The sequence below is a fragment of the Muntiacus reevesi genome, chromosome 4 (assembly GCF_963930625.1).
Source record: "Muntiacus reevesi chromosome 4, mMunRee1.1, whole genome shotgun sequence".
Classification (NCBI taxonomy): domain Eukaryota; kingdom Metazoa; phylum Chordata; class Mammalia; order Artiodactyla; family Cervidae; genus Muntiacus; species Muntiacus reevesi.
Genome location: NC_089252.1, coordinates 45761317 through 45777660, shown reverse-complemented (window position 1 = coordinate 45777660; position 16344 = coordinate 45761317). Strand labels below are relative to the sequence as shown.

The 16344-nt window shown below is 45.3% G+C and overlaps 1 protein-coding gene and 1 non-coding gene across 4 annotated transcripts in view; both read left to right on the top strand.

Annotated features, from left to right (window-relative positions):
* The window catches only part of ZBTB7C (zinc finger and BTB domain containing 7C), a 378538-nt gene that overhangs the window by 37978 nt on the left and 324216 nt on the right, over positions 1-16344 (top strand). The gene's annotated exons all lie outside the window — the stretch shown is intronic.
* Positions 4837-4942, top strand: LOC136168038 (U6 spliceosomal RNA). Its single transcript, XR_010663203.1, has one exon. It is a non-coding gene; the product is annotated as a U6 spliceosomal RNA (small nuclear RNA).

The window sequence follows — 16344 nt, the reverse complement described above, 5'->3', positions numbered from 1 at the left end:
GGGGTGAGGGAGGGGTTTCCCACATCTGGGATGGGAAGCCAGGCTCCTCCTGAGTTAGAGCCCAGGGCAGAGGAGACTCCGAGTGGGGTGGGAGGGGGAGCACAGGCGAAGAAGCCAAACAGAAGAGGAAATTAAAGAGGCTTGAGCCTCCCTCCAGCTTCCTTCGCTGCATTTTTGGCAGGGATCGGCAAAGCTGGCCTGTCTGTAACTTTCCAGTCTGTCTGCTCATTGTCTTGCCCAGAAATACCAGATAAAAGAGACCGTGGAAAGAGGAGTGAGGAGCTCGGGTCCCGCCCTCAGGATATTCCACCGACATTAGCTCTCTTTCAGGCCAGCACCCAACTCTCGCCTGGGCGTTGTGATGGGTGGATTAGTGGAGGGGCAGGGGAGGCATGTCTCCAGAGCATTCCTCACCGCTGGCTGGATGTCTGTCCCACTGACTTTCTTGTGCCTGAACTTCCTCGGTGAGCACCGTTCCATTGAGTGTCCCGTGGTCTCATATTAAAGTAGAATGCCCAAGGAAGTGTAATACTTCATACCTTGCTGGTGGATGACTTACTAGGTTCTAGCTAAATGGGTAAGGGGTCAGGGGAAATGGACCAGGTGATCTGAGTGGAGGCTTCTGGGAGTGGCACCTGGTGCTGCGAGAGACCCGAGAAGACAGAGAGGGGACGGCCTTGGCCTGGGACATTGAGGCAATGGGGGGCAGAGCCAGCCAGACCTGGCCTGTTAGAGCTCTTTCTAGAGCCCAGGGTAATTATGGGTCATTTTATTCCTCACTCCAAGCCTCTTCTTTTCGTGAAGAGCTCCTACAACTTGTTTGAATCTGTCTCTCAAGGAGAGGCGATCTTCCCCAGGAAGTTGCACGTAGGCTCTGTTTGTGTGCTCATTAACCATCTTCTGACGGAATGGATGCTGAGGAAGGCTCTAGGAAAACAAAGATGGGGAGAACACTCCCCTTGTCATTGTGGAGTTCACAGCCCAGTGGGCAGCACCCAAAGTCAAACACAAAAGCTGAGATACAGGGCGAGCAAGGGACTCTCTGGGAGCTGGAGAGGGGGTGCCTCCGGTGAGGAAGAAGCGGCCCCCAGCTCTTCCATGGAAAGCTGGAGTTGGGGGCTGCTTGAGCTGGGAGTTGAAGAGTGAGGAGGAGTTTGCTAAGCAGATGGAGGGGTGGGAGTGGAGAGAGGTAAGGGCGTTGCTGTTAGAGCGGACATCTTGGGGGGAAGGGGCATAGCTCGTCCAGAACCTGCAGATATGGGTGAATCACAGTTACTGTAAGAGTGAGTTTAGGGGAAGGCTTAGAGACAGTCCAGTTATGGGGTCTCGGCCAGGCCATAAAACGCATTGAGCATGGCTACGCTAAAGAGTTTGGACTTGTATCCTGAGGGCAATGACTCCCCATTGGAAAGTCTGTAGTCAATCAATGCTAACTGTCCAATAAGCAACCCCTACATGTTAATGGCTCACCCTTAAAGGTGTGATTCTACTCCAGTGATGTCTGCTGAGACCTTCAGAGTCACAGTGGGAGAAAAGAGAAGGGTAGAGAAAGCATGCCGACTCCTAGCACCCCTAGCCTGGAAGTAACATGTAGAGTTCCACTCTTACCCTGTTCAGTTTGGCCAGAACCAGGCACATGGCTCCAGCCTAACTGCAAAGGAGTCTGGGAAACGCTGGGAGGCACAGGCATGCCAGGAGAGTGCTATGGTCTGAGGTGTGATTTGGGAGGTTCACTGTGGCTGCAGATTAAAGGGCTGCAAGCTTGGAAACAGTGCAGAAGGCTCTTCCAATTGTCTGGTGACAAGACTCTCCCTGCTCCCAAATCTCTGCAGACTGCAGCCAGCTGAGCCTTCAGCTGGGGAGAAAGATGAGTGGAGACAGCCACGAGGGAGGCAGACAGCTTGGGGGTGATGGGAGGTCAGCGATGGGCCTGTTGATGGATGCAAGGGGTAGGCACAGATAGGGCTGCGGGGCTCGCATTGGGCCTGACTGGGCCAGGGATGTTATTTGCGTCTTCAGAGTTCAGGTCCTCCTGCCTCCTAACCCTTCATTCACAACTCTCTGGAACTCTTTACTTATTATTTGTGGGGTGAGTGAGCACGTGGTGAATGGAGCCATAGGTGGCTGGGAAGGGGCTTGGAGAAAGAAGGGAGTTAGATGGAAACATCCCTGGGAAAGAGTGGCCTTGAATGGCCTGTTTTCCAATGTGATGGCATTTCTCTAGGGTTCCTGAGCTTCAGTGCCACCTATTTGTACCTCTGAGGTGTAGTGCACACTGCCACTTTGGAAGGACTGCTGGGTATTTTCAGAGGAAGCGTTTGCTCGTTAACGTCTGCATATCTGTGCTCATTTTAAACCCAGTGCCTGGGTGTGTCCCCACTGCCGTCTTTCACTGGTGATACCGTGGTGACAGCAGGCCTTCTGCCCTGGCTTTGCTCTCCTGCTTGCCCTGTTTGATGTCAGGCTCTCGTGCCAACCTAAGGAACAGATGTTCCAAAGCTGGTAGCAAGGAGGAGACCTGAGTTCTGGTTTGAACTAGGCAGCTAACTTTCTGGATGATCTTGCAAGTCATTCTGTATTTCTGGGCTTCAGTTTCTTCTTCTGTTGGGTGGGCATGGAAATTTTAAATGAAAGATTTTCAAGCTCTGACATTTCCAGTTCTACAGGATCGAAGCTGAATATCCCAAGGGCTGAGAAGGGATACCAGGAGGCTTCTTGGGAGATCCCAGAAGGTGGTCTGGGCTTGGGAGAGCTCACTGGGTGTTCCTGAGGCTGCAGAAAATGGTGGTGTGGGTCTCATGTGTAGGCCTCTGCCTTCTCTTGCCTCTCTGGGGAATGAACCTCTTTGAGGAGTGGGTGAGAGCCACAGACCATCTCTGCAGAAAAGCCTGTGGTGTGCACAGAACCATTCACCATACATATGTCCTCTTTTATGTTTAATTTCCGGGGCTCATGGCCTCCCTAAAATGCAGCTTGGCTACCTGCCAACCTTTATCTGCTTCTCGGGTTCTCGGTTCATTTTACAAATTCAGTGTTTGCTCCCAGGCCAAGCTGGGGAAGAGCTTCAGGAGTCAAAGGAAAGGCTTCAGAGGTGTTTTCTCTGACCTCACAAATGACTGGATGAGGCTGGTCCAAAGAGAGGCAGAAAGTCAGTGCAAATGTAGATGGTGATAGCTGGAGGCACTTAATAGATGGGGTGTCTGTGTGTGTTTGTCTGAGAGAGACGGGGAGAGAGAGGGAGAAAAGGAGAATGTGTATATATTGGCATCCTTGCCTTGATAACACATCTTCTGGGAGGGATTCTCTAGTCTTTTGTAATTAAGCTTTTTATTTTGAGATAATTAGAGATTCATATGCAGTTATAATAGAGAAGGCAATGGCACCCCACTCCAGTACTCTTGCCTGGAAAATCCCATGGATGGAGGAGCCTGGTAGGCTGCAGTCCATGAGGTCGCTAAGAGTTGGACACGGCTGAGTGACTTCACTTTCACTTTTCACTTTCATGCGCTGGAGAAGGTGATGGCAACCCACTCCAGTGTTCTTGCCTGGAGAATCCCAGGGACGGGGAGCCTGGTGGGCTGCCATCTATGGGGTCGCACAGAGTCGGACATGACTGAAGTGACTTAGCAGCTGCAGCAGCATGTAGTTATAAAAAATAATACAGAGGAATCCTTTGTATCTCAACCTAGTTTTCTCCATTGGCAATATCTTTTTTTTTTCCATTTATTTTTATTAGTTGGAGGCTAATTACTTTACAATATTGTAGTGGTTTTTGTCATACATTGACTTGAATTAGCCATGGATTTACATGTATTCCCCATCCCGATCCCCCCTCCCACCTCCCTCTCTACCCGCTCCCTCTGGGTCTTCCCAGTGCACCAGGCCCGAGCACTTGTCTTGGCAATATCTTATAAAATTATAATACAGAATCACAATTAGGATACTGATACAATCAAGAAGCAGAATATTTCCGTCACCACATGGGTCTCTCCTGTTCCCCTTTCATAGCCACATCCACTTCCCTTCTCTACCCGATTCTCTACTTAACCTCTGAAAACTAATAAACTGTTCTTCATTTCCATAATTTTATCATTTCAAGAATGTTATGTAAATTTAATAATATAGTGTAAGTGCAACTCTCTGAGACTGACTTTTTTCACTCAGTGTAATTCCCTGGAGATTCATCCAAGCTGGTACATTTACCAGTAGTTTGTTCCTTTTTATTACTGAGTAGTGATCCATGGTAGGGATGAACCACAATTAACTTAACAATTCACCCATTTCAAGGACATCTGGATTCCTTTTTGACTCACAGATTATTTAGAAGTGCACTGATTTTGTTTCAAAATGTTTAGAAGTTTTCCTGTTATCTTGCTGTTATGATTTCTAGTTTGATTCCCTTGAGGTCAGAGAACACACTCTATATGAAATAGAAAATGAATTCTGTATGAAAATTCAGTTCTTTTGAACTTATTTAGATTTGTTTTATGGCCTAGGATATAGTCTATCTTGGCATATGTTCTTTGAGCACTTGAAAAAATGTACATTCTGCTATTACTGGGTAGAGTATTCTGGAAATGTTGATTAGATTTTGTTGGCTGATGATGTTTTTGAGTTGTTCTGTATCCTTGCTGATTGCCTAGTTATTTTATTAATTTTTGAGAGAGGAATGTTGAAATCTGAAAATGTAAGTGTGGATTTATGTTTTTATTCTTTTCAGTTCTATCAGGTTTTGCTTCACATACTTTGTATCTCTGTTGTTTGATGCATGTGATTTTAGGATTGCTATGTCTTCTTGGTGGATTAACCTTTTATCATTATATTATATTCCTCTCTGTACTCACTTCAGCAGCACGTATGCTAAAACTGGAACAATACAGAGAAGATGAGCATGCCTCTGAACAAGGATGGCTCACAAATTTGTGAAGTGCTCCTTGTTTTTGTTAATATGATTGTGATCATTCTATCTATAATAGTGTCAATAATAAAAATAAAGTTAAAAATGCTCCTCTCTGTCTCTGGTAATTTTCCCCCCTGAAGTCTAATTTATCTCCTATTGATATAACTATTTTTCTTTCTTTTGATTAATGTCTATATGATATATACATTTGCATCCTTTTATTCTCAACCTACCTATATCATTTTACTCAAAGTGAATGTCTTATTGACAGAATAGTGATTCATGTTTTTAAACTGGTATCTTTAGATTATTCACATTTAATCTAATTATTGATATTTTATGCAATTTTATATTTTTTGTTTGTTCTCTCTTTCATTTTTACTTTCTTTTCCCCTGCTCTTTCATGTGCTACCTAAGCATTTTTAAACATTCCACTTTGACTTACCTATAATATATTTCAGTTTATATTATTTGTATAGTCTTTTTAGTGATATGTACATTATGTGTACATGACTTAACACATCATTCTGGTGTCGTCATTTTACCAATTTGAGCAAAATATAGAAACTTTACCTTCCTTTATGTCTTTTTAACCTTCTCCTGATTATAAGGTGATAGTCTGAAATATTTCCTCTACATATATTTAAAACCACATCAGTGTTATAATTTTTGCTTCAACCATCAAATATCACTTAGAAATTTAAGAGGAGGAATAAATTAGTTTTGTATTTACCTACACTTTTGCTTATGTTCTTCTTTCACAATATTCAAAGATTTCTTCAATCATTTCTTTTTTTCTTTTTTTTTCCTAAAGAACTTCCTTTAGCCACTCTTTTAGGGGATAGGTCCATTGGCAACAAATTATCTTAGTTTTCTTTCACCTCAGAATAAATTTATTTCCCCTTCATCCCTAAAGGATATTTTCATTGGATATAGGATTCTGGGTTGATATTTCTTTTCACGCTTGAAAAATGTTGTTCTGCTTATTTGGGTCTCTGTGGTTTCTGGTGAGAAATCTGCCATCATTCTAATTGTTTCCCCATATGGGTAGGTGTAATTTCTCTAGTGCACTTTTCAAGATTTTTTTCTGTGTTCTTGTTTTTAGAAGTTTGACTGTGATGTGTCTTGATGTGGATGTATTTCAGATTATTTCATTTAAAAATTCTTTCATCTTCTTGAATCTGTGACTTTCTCTAAATTTGAGGGATTTTTATTATTGGGCACTTTTCAGCCCACCCTTTTTCTCCTTTTGGACTTCAGTTATAAGAATGTTAGTCTTTTTCTTGTTTTACTATAGATGCCTGAGGCTTTGTTTATTTGCTTTTTCACTCTGTTTTCTGTTTTTCAGTTTGGGTAATTTCTTTGCTCTGTATTGCAGTTCATTGATTCTTTCCTCTGTTCTCTCCATTCTGCTACTGAATCCGCTAATTGAATTTGACATTTCAGTTAATGTATTTTTCAGTTCTAAAGTATTCTTTGGTTCTTATTTATATCTTATATTTCATTGTTAGGTTTTTGCATTGGTTTCAAACATGTTCATAGTTGCTTGTTGAAACTTTTTTTTTTTTTTTTGGTCATGCCACATGTGGGATCTTAGTTCCCTAACCAGGGATGAAAGCTGTGGCCCCTGCATTGGAAGCTTGGAGTCTTAACCACTGACTTCCAGGGAAGTCTCTGGGACATTTTTTATAATGGCTTGTTTAATATCTTTGCCAGATAATTCTGACATGTCTGTCATTCTGGAGTTGGCATCTACTGAATGTATTTTATTCAGTTTAAGATTTTCCTGGTTCTTTATGATAAGTGATTTAAATAATTGAAACGTGGAAATTTTGGGTGATATATTTTGAGACCTTAGATCCTACTTAAGCCTTTCACTCTGGCTATTTTTTTAAAAAAAACATGCTCCAGAGGGGAGTTTGGGAGCACAGCCTTATTACTGCCAGGTGGAAGTTGAAGTCCACTTGACCTCCACAAATTCCTTTCTGGATTGGAGGGGTTGGAATGCCTGGTTACTGGTCCCCTTGTGATCTCCAGTGACACCACAGGGGATGAGAGTGGTCTTTTATGCTGAGCAGTAGTAAAAGGTCTTGACTTTCCAGTAAACCTCCTCTGACACTACTCCAGCAAGGAGGGGTTGGGGTGTGTCGTTACTGCTGGGTGGGAGTGGGAGTCCAGAAGCATGGATGGGAGTGGGACCACAATTTTTTCTGCAGTGTTTGGCTGGATTAAAGCAATTACTGTATACCAGTTTGTCTTTCTCATCTGCCCCTTTCCTAGCCTTTTGGCTAGAAAGAGCATGCTTTTGTGGGAATTTTTCCGTCTATGCCCATTGATATTTCCAAGTTGCCGGCATCTTCAGCTCCAAATCTGGGCTACATGAGGCCAAAAGAAAACCCACCATCCAGCAGCCTTACCTTCTTGTCTTCCTGAGGCCCCCAGGTTCCAAGGTCCCCAGCCAGTTGCGCCTCTTTACCTTTCAGTTTCATGTTGCGTTTGTTTTATGTATGAAATTCAGGGTTTTTAGTTGTACCTAGCGGGATGTATAGGGTAAAGTGTGTTTATTCTGTCTTCCCAGAAATGGAAATCCTCCCTACTTCCTTTCCTTTATTACTTTTTAGGATTATTGAGAATGTGGTATTATGTGTTTGGGAAAGTTTTAAACAGTACAAAATGGATGGGTAAAGATTCCCCTTTCAATTCCTATCTCTTGGAGTGGTCATATGAGTCTTCTACTGCAGACTGTCACTGTCACCAGTACTTGTACATCCTTTTCAAGAGAGACTGTGTGTTTCTCCGTCTATACTTGGTAGTGACACCAATTTAAACTCCATTAACCATGAGAGAGCAGTTATATACACTCTGGTTCTGTAGCTCTATGTATCTTTAAGCGTATTTGCCAACCTAACATAAGAAAAACTGGATTGCATTGTAGTTTTAATTTGTATTTCCTGCCATTTGTGAGGGTGTGCATCATTTCAGATGTATAAAATGCATTCGTGTTCCCTGCTCTGTGGACAGACGATTTAATTTCTTCTTTATTGTACATTTCTCTACTGGGTTGCTTCCTTAGAGACTTGCACATGTTTGCACATGCACATTATTTATGTAGCATTAGCCCAATGCCTGTCAGCTATGTTGCCAATATTTTGTTCTTATTTTTTCCATTTTCTTTTGACTTTATTGTATTTTGTGGTATTAGATATTTTAAAAAGTTTGAACTCAGGTATAGCATTTTATTTTTAGCATTTTAAAAAATGGCATTTGGATTTGGGTCATGTTTTTAAAGTTGTTCCTCATTCAAGATTATTGCAGATACTCTTCCATACTTTTCTTCTAACTCTTTTCATAGTTTCATCTTTTGTTAAGGTCCTTGATCTTTGGGATCCACTTTTTTCCCCCAAATCATTCCTGAGTTGTCTCAACACAATTATTTAAAAAGTCTATTTCCCCAGGGTTTTTTTTTTTTTTTTCCCCCAGGGGTTTGAAATGCCACCTTGATTTTCTGCAGGTCTTCTCTGTGTAGATGCTTATCTGCTTTGTCAGCAAATTACCAATGATGGCTGGTGGTCTGGGGTGTCTGTGCTGAGGTCCTCTTGTAGTCCTCTGCAAGGAGAGAAACACTTCTGAAGAGGGTTAAGGAGCAAGCATGTCTGACTCTCCCCACCTCGGACTGCTGTGTGATTTGACCTCATGAAAACGGGCTGAGCCTGTTTCAGGGTCATTTTCCAACCATCTTGCCCCGTGATGGTAAGAGTTCGCCTCTGTCTGCTCCTCTTGTGAATCACTTGTCCTGCTCCTTTCTTAAATATCTGCTACATCCACCCCTCATCCCTATTCCCCTCTTCTACCCTGGACATCTGTTCACTTCAGGCCTTCACCATTATAGCCTATTTTTTGAGAACCTGCCTAAATGTTTGTTTTGGTTATCTTTTGCTACCAAACAAATCAGTGCAAAGTTGGTTGCTTGAAACAGCACACATTTATTATCTAATAGGCTTATTATTTCTGTGAACCATAAATCCTGACACATCTGAGCTAAGTCCTGGCCTTAAGGGCTCTCATGAAACTGCAATCAAGGTGTCCCCCAGGACTGGGTTCTAATCAGGAGTCTCAGTGGGGGAAGAATCCATTTCCTTTTTCATGTGGTTGTTGTAGCTGTGGGATTCATGGACGCTTGCTTCACAAAGCTAGAGAGGGAGAAAGAGTGTCTCTAGTGTCCAGCTACTATCAAAATGGAGCAAAATAATGTATTGTGATCACCAAAGTGACATCCCATCATCTTTGCCAGATTGCACTGGTTAGAAGTCAGTCGTGGGTCCCACCCACACTCAAAGGTATGATCATCTGCAGGCAGGTCTCGTGGGATGCCCTTGGAATCTGTCCTCCACGTGAGTAGTTTTCTACTCTAATCCACACTTCACTGTGGAGCCAGTTGAGTTTTCCTAAAGCACATCCCCGACCTTACTAGTCTTCTGCTTAAACGTCTGCATTAGTTAAAATTCAGATTTTCTTATATTAGCATGTAAGTTTCTCTCCAAGGGCTATCTGACAGTTATCTATCAAAATGGCCAGTGTGCAAAGCCTTTGACCCAGACTTTTTCTCAGATCTCTACCCCCACATGAGTGCAGGAATGAACACATAAATATAATCACTGTGGAATTGTTGGAAATAACAAAAGATGGGAAACAATCCAAATGGGAGGGGCTGGGTGAATACTTCACTGTACATCCAACCAGTGGAATACCACACAGCCACAAGATGAAGGAGGCAGCCCTTTATAAATTCAGGTAGTGTGATCTATACCAGTGATTCTCAGAGTATGGTTCCTTGACCAGCAGTGTCACCTGGGAGCTTGATGGAAATTTATGACCTCAGGTCCCACCCTGGACCAATTGAATGAGAGACCCACAATCTATGTTTTAGCAAGCCAGTGGGTCATTATGATACACACTCCATTTTGAAAACTACTGGCTTACAATATAAAAAATTGAAAAGGTAGAAATTTTATATATATATAGTGCTACTATTTGTGCATGAAAGGCAAAAGAGGTATCTATTTTCTTGTATATGCATAAAATATCTCTGTGAGGGTACATAAGAAACTGCTAACATTGGTTGCCTTTGAGACGGGGAATAGGATAGCTGGGGGCAGGGATGGGAAAGTGACTTTTCACTGTACATCCTTTTGTACCTTTTGAATTCAAACCATTTAATGTGTTGAAAGAAAAGTGAAGTCACTCAGTCGTGTCTGACTCTTTGCAACCCCATGGACTGTAGCCCACCAGGCTCCTGCGTCCATGGAATTTTTCAGGCAAGAACACTGGAGTGGGTTGCCATTTCCTTCTCCAGGAGATCTTCCCGACTCAGGAACTGAACCCAGGTCTCCCGCATTGTAGGCAGACGCTTTACCATCTGAGCCACCAGGGAAGCCCTTATGTAAAATATTAAAATACAAAGGCCCCATCCCTCAGGCCTCAGTTTTACTTCCTTAGCTTTCTCTCTTGCCTTTCACGTGGCCTGTTCACACAAGCCAAACTTGCCTCTTCACTCTCCCTTGGGTTAGGGTCACGTTTCCTGGCCATCGGCCTTTGCTTTCTTCTCTTCCCCCAACTGGAACTCCCTTTATCTTCTCTGCATAATCAAAGCCAACTCAAAGGTCAGGCCCAGATGGTGCCTCCTTTGAGGGTTTGCCTGACCCTTGCCTTGCAGGCAGGATTAATCGGCCCTCCTCTCTGGCTTCCCCAGCCCTCTCTGCAAAGAGTCCCCAGCCCCTGCCCACTGCCCAGCTGTCTTCTTTAATAGATGGGTGACTCTCCGCAGGAAGGGACCGGGCCTCCCATGCCATTGTGAACTCAACATCCAGCACAGCCTGCAAGTTGGTACCTAAGAAACTTTTAGTGAATAACTGAGTGAATGATGGACATGGAGATGGGGGCATAGGGACACAGGGTGGCCTCGACAGTAAACAGACCTAAGAGTGGGGATTGTCCAGGGAGGAGAGGAATGAATCTGGGCAGGAAAGTTGGGGAGAGACTGCAGGGAGAAGCTGCTGGTGACTGGGCTTTCTATCAGCTTCGGCTGGGGGCTAAGCCATCATTGGGCCTTGAAGGGTGGGGTGAGGTGCCCTTCACCTGGGGGCTCATGGGATTTGATTCATTTTATTGGAACGGAGAGTTCTTTTAAAAGGCAGGATGTGTGTCTTAAAAAGACCTTACACAGACTGGCAGAAGGGCCAGTTGCCCTCCTAAAAGGATTATTCTGACTTCAGCCAAGTCGAGGTAAGGCTACTTTTTAGTATTAAAAAGAATATGCCCCCCACCCCCACGCCACACTCTCCCTAACCTCCCTCCATCTTGAGAAAGCATCTGACATTTCCTGCACATTTTAACTTTCTAACCAAATAATGAAATAATCACATTGGCTTCTCAGTCACAGGATTCATTTTCTCTCATTCCTGGGCTTCAAAATTCATCTCATATTTTAATCTGTTTTGAGCTCTTTTCAATTGCCTTGGAGATAGAGCCAAAGGTTTCCTGAACTCCTGTTGCCTGCAGTTGTTTGGTTTCGGTTCCTGTGGGGTATTTTCTTTAATAATGTGCTCTGTCTTGCAGCAGTGGCAGGAATTCTAGGGGAGTCAGGCCTAGACCTCACACTTTATGGCTCCCTGACAGTCAGTGAATGCCCCTATTCCAACTCTGAGCATCTCATTTTCTGTCCTCCTCTTGCATGGCGCTCTCTCTTCTCAACTGTATCCATGTTCAAAAGCCCAGCCTCAGGTAGAAATTGTCCCCTTACTACTCTAGGCTGCATGGTCCTTCCCTCTGGTAAGCATCAAGTAAACATGAAAAACACAATAGCAATAACAAGCAGCATTTTGGAGCCCAAATATCTTTTATTTAGTGCACCTTCTGGACACTGTTATGGATTAATTCATTTGACCCCACACTGCCCTCTAAGGTAGTATTAGTTTTAGTGTCTCCATTATTTTGATGAGTTGCTGTTTAGTCACTCAGTTATGACCGACTCTTTGCAGCCCCATGGACTGTAGCCCGCCAGGCTCCTCTGTCCTTGGGATTTTCCAGGCAAGAATACTGGCCTGGGTTGCCATTTCCTTCTCCAGGGGATCTTCCTGACCCAAGGATCGAAACTCTTGCACTGCAGGTGGATTCTTTACCCCTGAGCCACCAGGATAGACTGAGGTTAAGAGAGATTTGATGACTTGCCCAAGAGCTGGAACACACCGAAGGTCAGTTTCAACCAGTTGAACTCTTGGTTTTCCTGTTTCCTGTGTGCACATTATAGCTTCCCAACCAGACAGCAGGCCATTGGGTGGGCGCTGCACCCTTCCGGATGCTGTGTGAGGTGATGTCATTGTGAATACTTGGGGGTTGTCAGAGCTCCGTCTCATGAGAGACGAGAAAGGGCTCTGATTCAGAGCAGGAGGCAGGGGGCTGTCTACCTTTCTTAGAGCCATTTGGGGTGGTGGGCGGAGTTACTTGAGAACTTACCCAAGCTTCTTATTTTAGTTAGAGATGTAAGGGAACTCGGTGATGCAGGTGACAAGACTTCCACTTGGGGCCGTGAAACAGTGTGTGTTGCAGGATTGTTAGAGAGAGTTGGGCGCCCATCAAGGAATACCCTGTGACTCCAGGGAGAGATGGGCTCACTAGCAAGGGTCCCCCTTAGGAATACGAGAAGGACCCCTATGTGGGAAGACCTTGGCAATGGGGAGGGACCAGTGTCAGCTCTCTGTCCCAGAGGTTCCTCTTGGGTACTGGGGTCTGGTGCTCCAGTTGGGTTGTTTTTGTTCCATAAAGATGACAACCCCAGGCAGGCATTTCACATCTTCAAGCCTCAGTTATCTCACCTGTAAAAGGGAGAAAATACCCAAACCTGCCTTTCTTGTGGGACAGCATTCGAAAAGGCAAATAGGAGCATGCCCATCAGGGGCAAAAGTTTCATGGCAGGTAGAGCTGGAATTACATGGCTGGAGACAGTTTCTCTCTGTGTCTCTCCTCCTGACATATTGTCTGAAGGGCCTGTGTCTAGACTTTGAATCTATCTAGCTTCAGCTTTCTGTCCCAGGCACCTCGCATAAACCATCTGGGGCTGTCTTTTCCTCCACATGAGGATTCTGAGTCCTCCCTGGGCAGCTGAATCCCTTCGATGCTTCTGATTGCCACCCCCTCCCACCTCCCACCCCCAAAGAGGTTCTGATCCCATGATCCCAGATGCATCCTGGGCTTAGTATTTTTTAAAGGCTCCCCCAAAATCCCAGCATGCCCCTGCTTTGAGACCTGCTTTCCACATGATGCAGCACAGAGCATGAATGAAGGCACAAGAGAGGAGAGAGAGTTCATCAGAATCTCAATGTTCCTAGTAAAATTTTTTTGAAAATCATGTTTAGTAGATGCTGTGATATGTTTTGGAGGAGGAAATGGCAGCCCACTCCAGTATTCTTGCCTGGGAAATCCCATGGACAGAGGAGCCTGGCAGGCTACAGTCCATGGGGTTGCAAGGAGTCAGACATGACTTAGTGACTAAACAATGACAACAACTTGATATGTTTTAAGCCTGATTCTGGATGTATTTTTGCAAGGTTAGATAAAATTAAATGAGTACATCGAAATTGTATATTTAGCAAAAGACTGTGAGGGTGTGTTAGCATGAATCCCCTGTGGGATCTGAGAGCTGGGACTCTGAAGTCACTGGGGCACCAGGGTAAGCAGCAGACCGGAGCCAGGAAGCCAGGTTACCAACGCCGGCCCCATCACTCTCTTACTCTGTGAGTCTGAGGAAGCGTCCTCTTGTGTCTCATGGGACTATTCATGCCTATCTCACAGAGTCATTGTGCGGGATGAGTGAGATCATTCATGAAAACTTTCTGAGAAACTAAGACCTCTATAGGAATGAAAATATGGCATGAGCGCCATTGTGTTCTGTATTCTGTCACCTATGAGTCTCTGGACATCATTCCTTAGGAGGGCTGCCTGACATGGGGAGACCAGATGTCCCAAATTCATGGTCTCCCGCACAGGTTTACCCCACCATGTGCATTCCAGACCTCATCCACTCCTGGCACCGTTTACCAGCCCTTCCCCTCCCCAGTTCCCGTCTTCAAATTCCATCACCCTCCACTGGCTTCTTCCCCTTTGGGGAGAAAACTATTCCTCCATCCTGTGGTACAAAGAAAACACACCTGGGACCTTTGGGGCCCTTCTTCCCTTCCCTTTTGCCATACAACTAGATTTCTAGGACGTGTAGGTCATGGCGAGACCTCCCTTTTCCTCTCGGAGGTCACGCATTTCCGATGGCCGCCAGCCGCTCCATCCTTCTCTACCTGATGTGTCTGCTGTGGATGCGCTGTGGACCCTTTGGGACCCTTTATGACCCTTTATGTGGACTCCTTACGTGTGCCCTTTATGCCACATTCTCCTTCCTCTGGCTCCCTCACATCCTCCCTTCACCCTCACCCTCAACTTTGCCTTAAGATCACCTAATTTTAGGGATTCCACTTCTGAAATATTTCTCGTACCTGTAGACTCCCCTCAGTACCCACCACTACTGCCTTGGTTCAGCCCTCCTCTCACCTGGACTGTCTCTCAGCCTCTTAAGGTGTCCTGCCCTCCCGCCCTGGCTGCCTCTGTGCTCTAGAGTCAGTTCACTACAAAGCCCTTTGTGTTATGCTAAGTCACTTCAGTCATGTCTGACTCTGCAACCCAATGGGCTGTAGCCCGCCAGGCTCCTCTGTCCATGGGATTCTCCAGGCAAGAATACTGGAGAGGGTTGCCATGCCCTCCTCCAGGGGCTCCTTCCCAAGCCTCTGGTGACTCTGCATTGGCAGGTGGATTCTTTACCACGGGGGAGTTTGCCTGGTGGCTCAAATGGTAAAATTGTCTGCTTGTAATGCTGGAGACATGGGTTCAACCCCTGGGTCGGGAAGATCCCCTGGAGAAGGAAACGGCAACCCACTCCAGTACTCTTGCCTGGGAAATTCCATGGATGGAGGAACCTCGTAGGCTACCGTTCATGGGGTTGCAAAGAGTCGGACACGACTGAGCGACTTGGCTTCTTTACCACTAGCACGACCTGGGAAGCCCTTTGTGCTGTGGCCCTTTCCTACATCTCTTCCCACTCCTCCTTTCACATTTGCATTCATTCCTCAGATCTGTCCTGGTGTGTCATGGCTCTGGGATTTTCCATTTTTTCATAATATATCCCCATAAAACCTTCCTGGCCTACCACTACCCCAAACCTCATGCTGGAGAAATGTTCATCTTATAAATCCCAGCTTAACTGTCAGATCCCTCTAGGAGCCTCGCCTGATCCTCTGCTACCTCCCCCTGCGGGCTCAGCCTCACCTCGAGCTCTGAGCCCCCGCTGCTCAGCCTTGCTGCTCTCAGCCTCTCCTCACTCTGCATTAAGCACACAGCGTGTGCTCCTCAGACCTGGGAGCTCCTCGAGAGACAGCTCCGTGCCTGGCGCTCTCTCTTTCGAGCTCTTGCTCTCAGATTTGCAGAGTCTGGGGCAGAGCTGGCACTCGACAAACGTTTGTATTACAATTGAGTTGACTGACATGCAAAGGACAACTGGAAGCATCTTGACAAGCCACAGTGACTTTGGAAAACCCAAGGAATGGCTTGGGTATTGTTCCTGTATTCCAATGCTTGGCAAAGTAGTTATCCTCACCTGGGATCGATTTATTGATTCACAGTTTTCGAGGGTAGTCTTGACTTGTCCACTCTCCACCACGTTCTGCTCTATGCAGACAGCAGGGAGCTTCCTCCGGAAAGGCCCCGTTTTGAACAATTCCAGGTACCCGCATCCTGGGATGGTATGATTGGACCTGTGGAAGCAGCCAGAGCACTGCAGCTCTGAGCCAGGGAGCACCTCCAGTGTTCTGTGTGCGTTTCTGGATTCTTTTTCTGCATCTGCATCCCCTGATGATGAGGCCCCTCCAGACGGGCAGCGGTCTCTTCCCCTGCCCCTCCCCCACCCCCACCTCAATACAGATTTTTTTTTTTTTTGCTCCTGTTTCTTACCACCCATGGCTTCCTTTCCAAGGTCTCTCCCACCGTTCTCTCTTGGGGGAATAAAAGGAAAGGACGGCTGGTTAGAGTCACAAAGCATCCTCGCAGAACTGACCCCATCAGCTTTTGATGGGTTTCAAGGGGCCATACTTGCAGGGCAGGCCTTCTCTGGCCTCCTTTTGTATCCTTGAACTGTTGTTAAACTCATTCTTGAAATTTTCCTTTGTACATTCTGCCTGACTCACTCTCACAGTCTTGTCTGTTGTCCCGTCATGTTACCATCTCTAGAAAACCTTTAATTTCAACTGCCTGTTACAGCTAAAAGTGTGTTATGTTATAGAGTGGAGTGTTGTTATATACTGTGAGATTGTGATATTATATATTGTAATAATGTCTGTTCCCTGTCATTT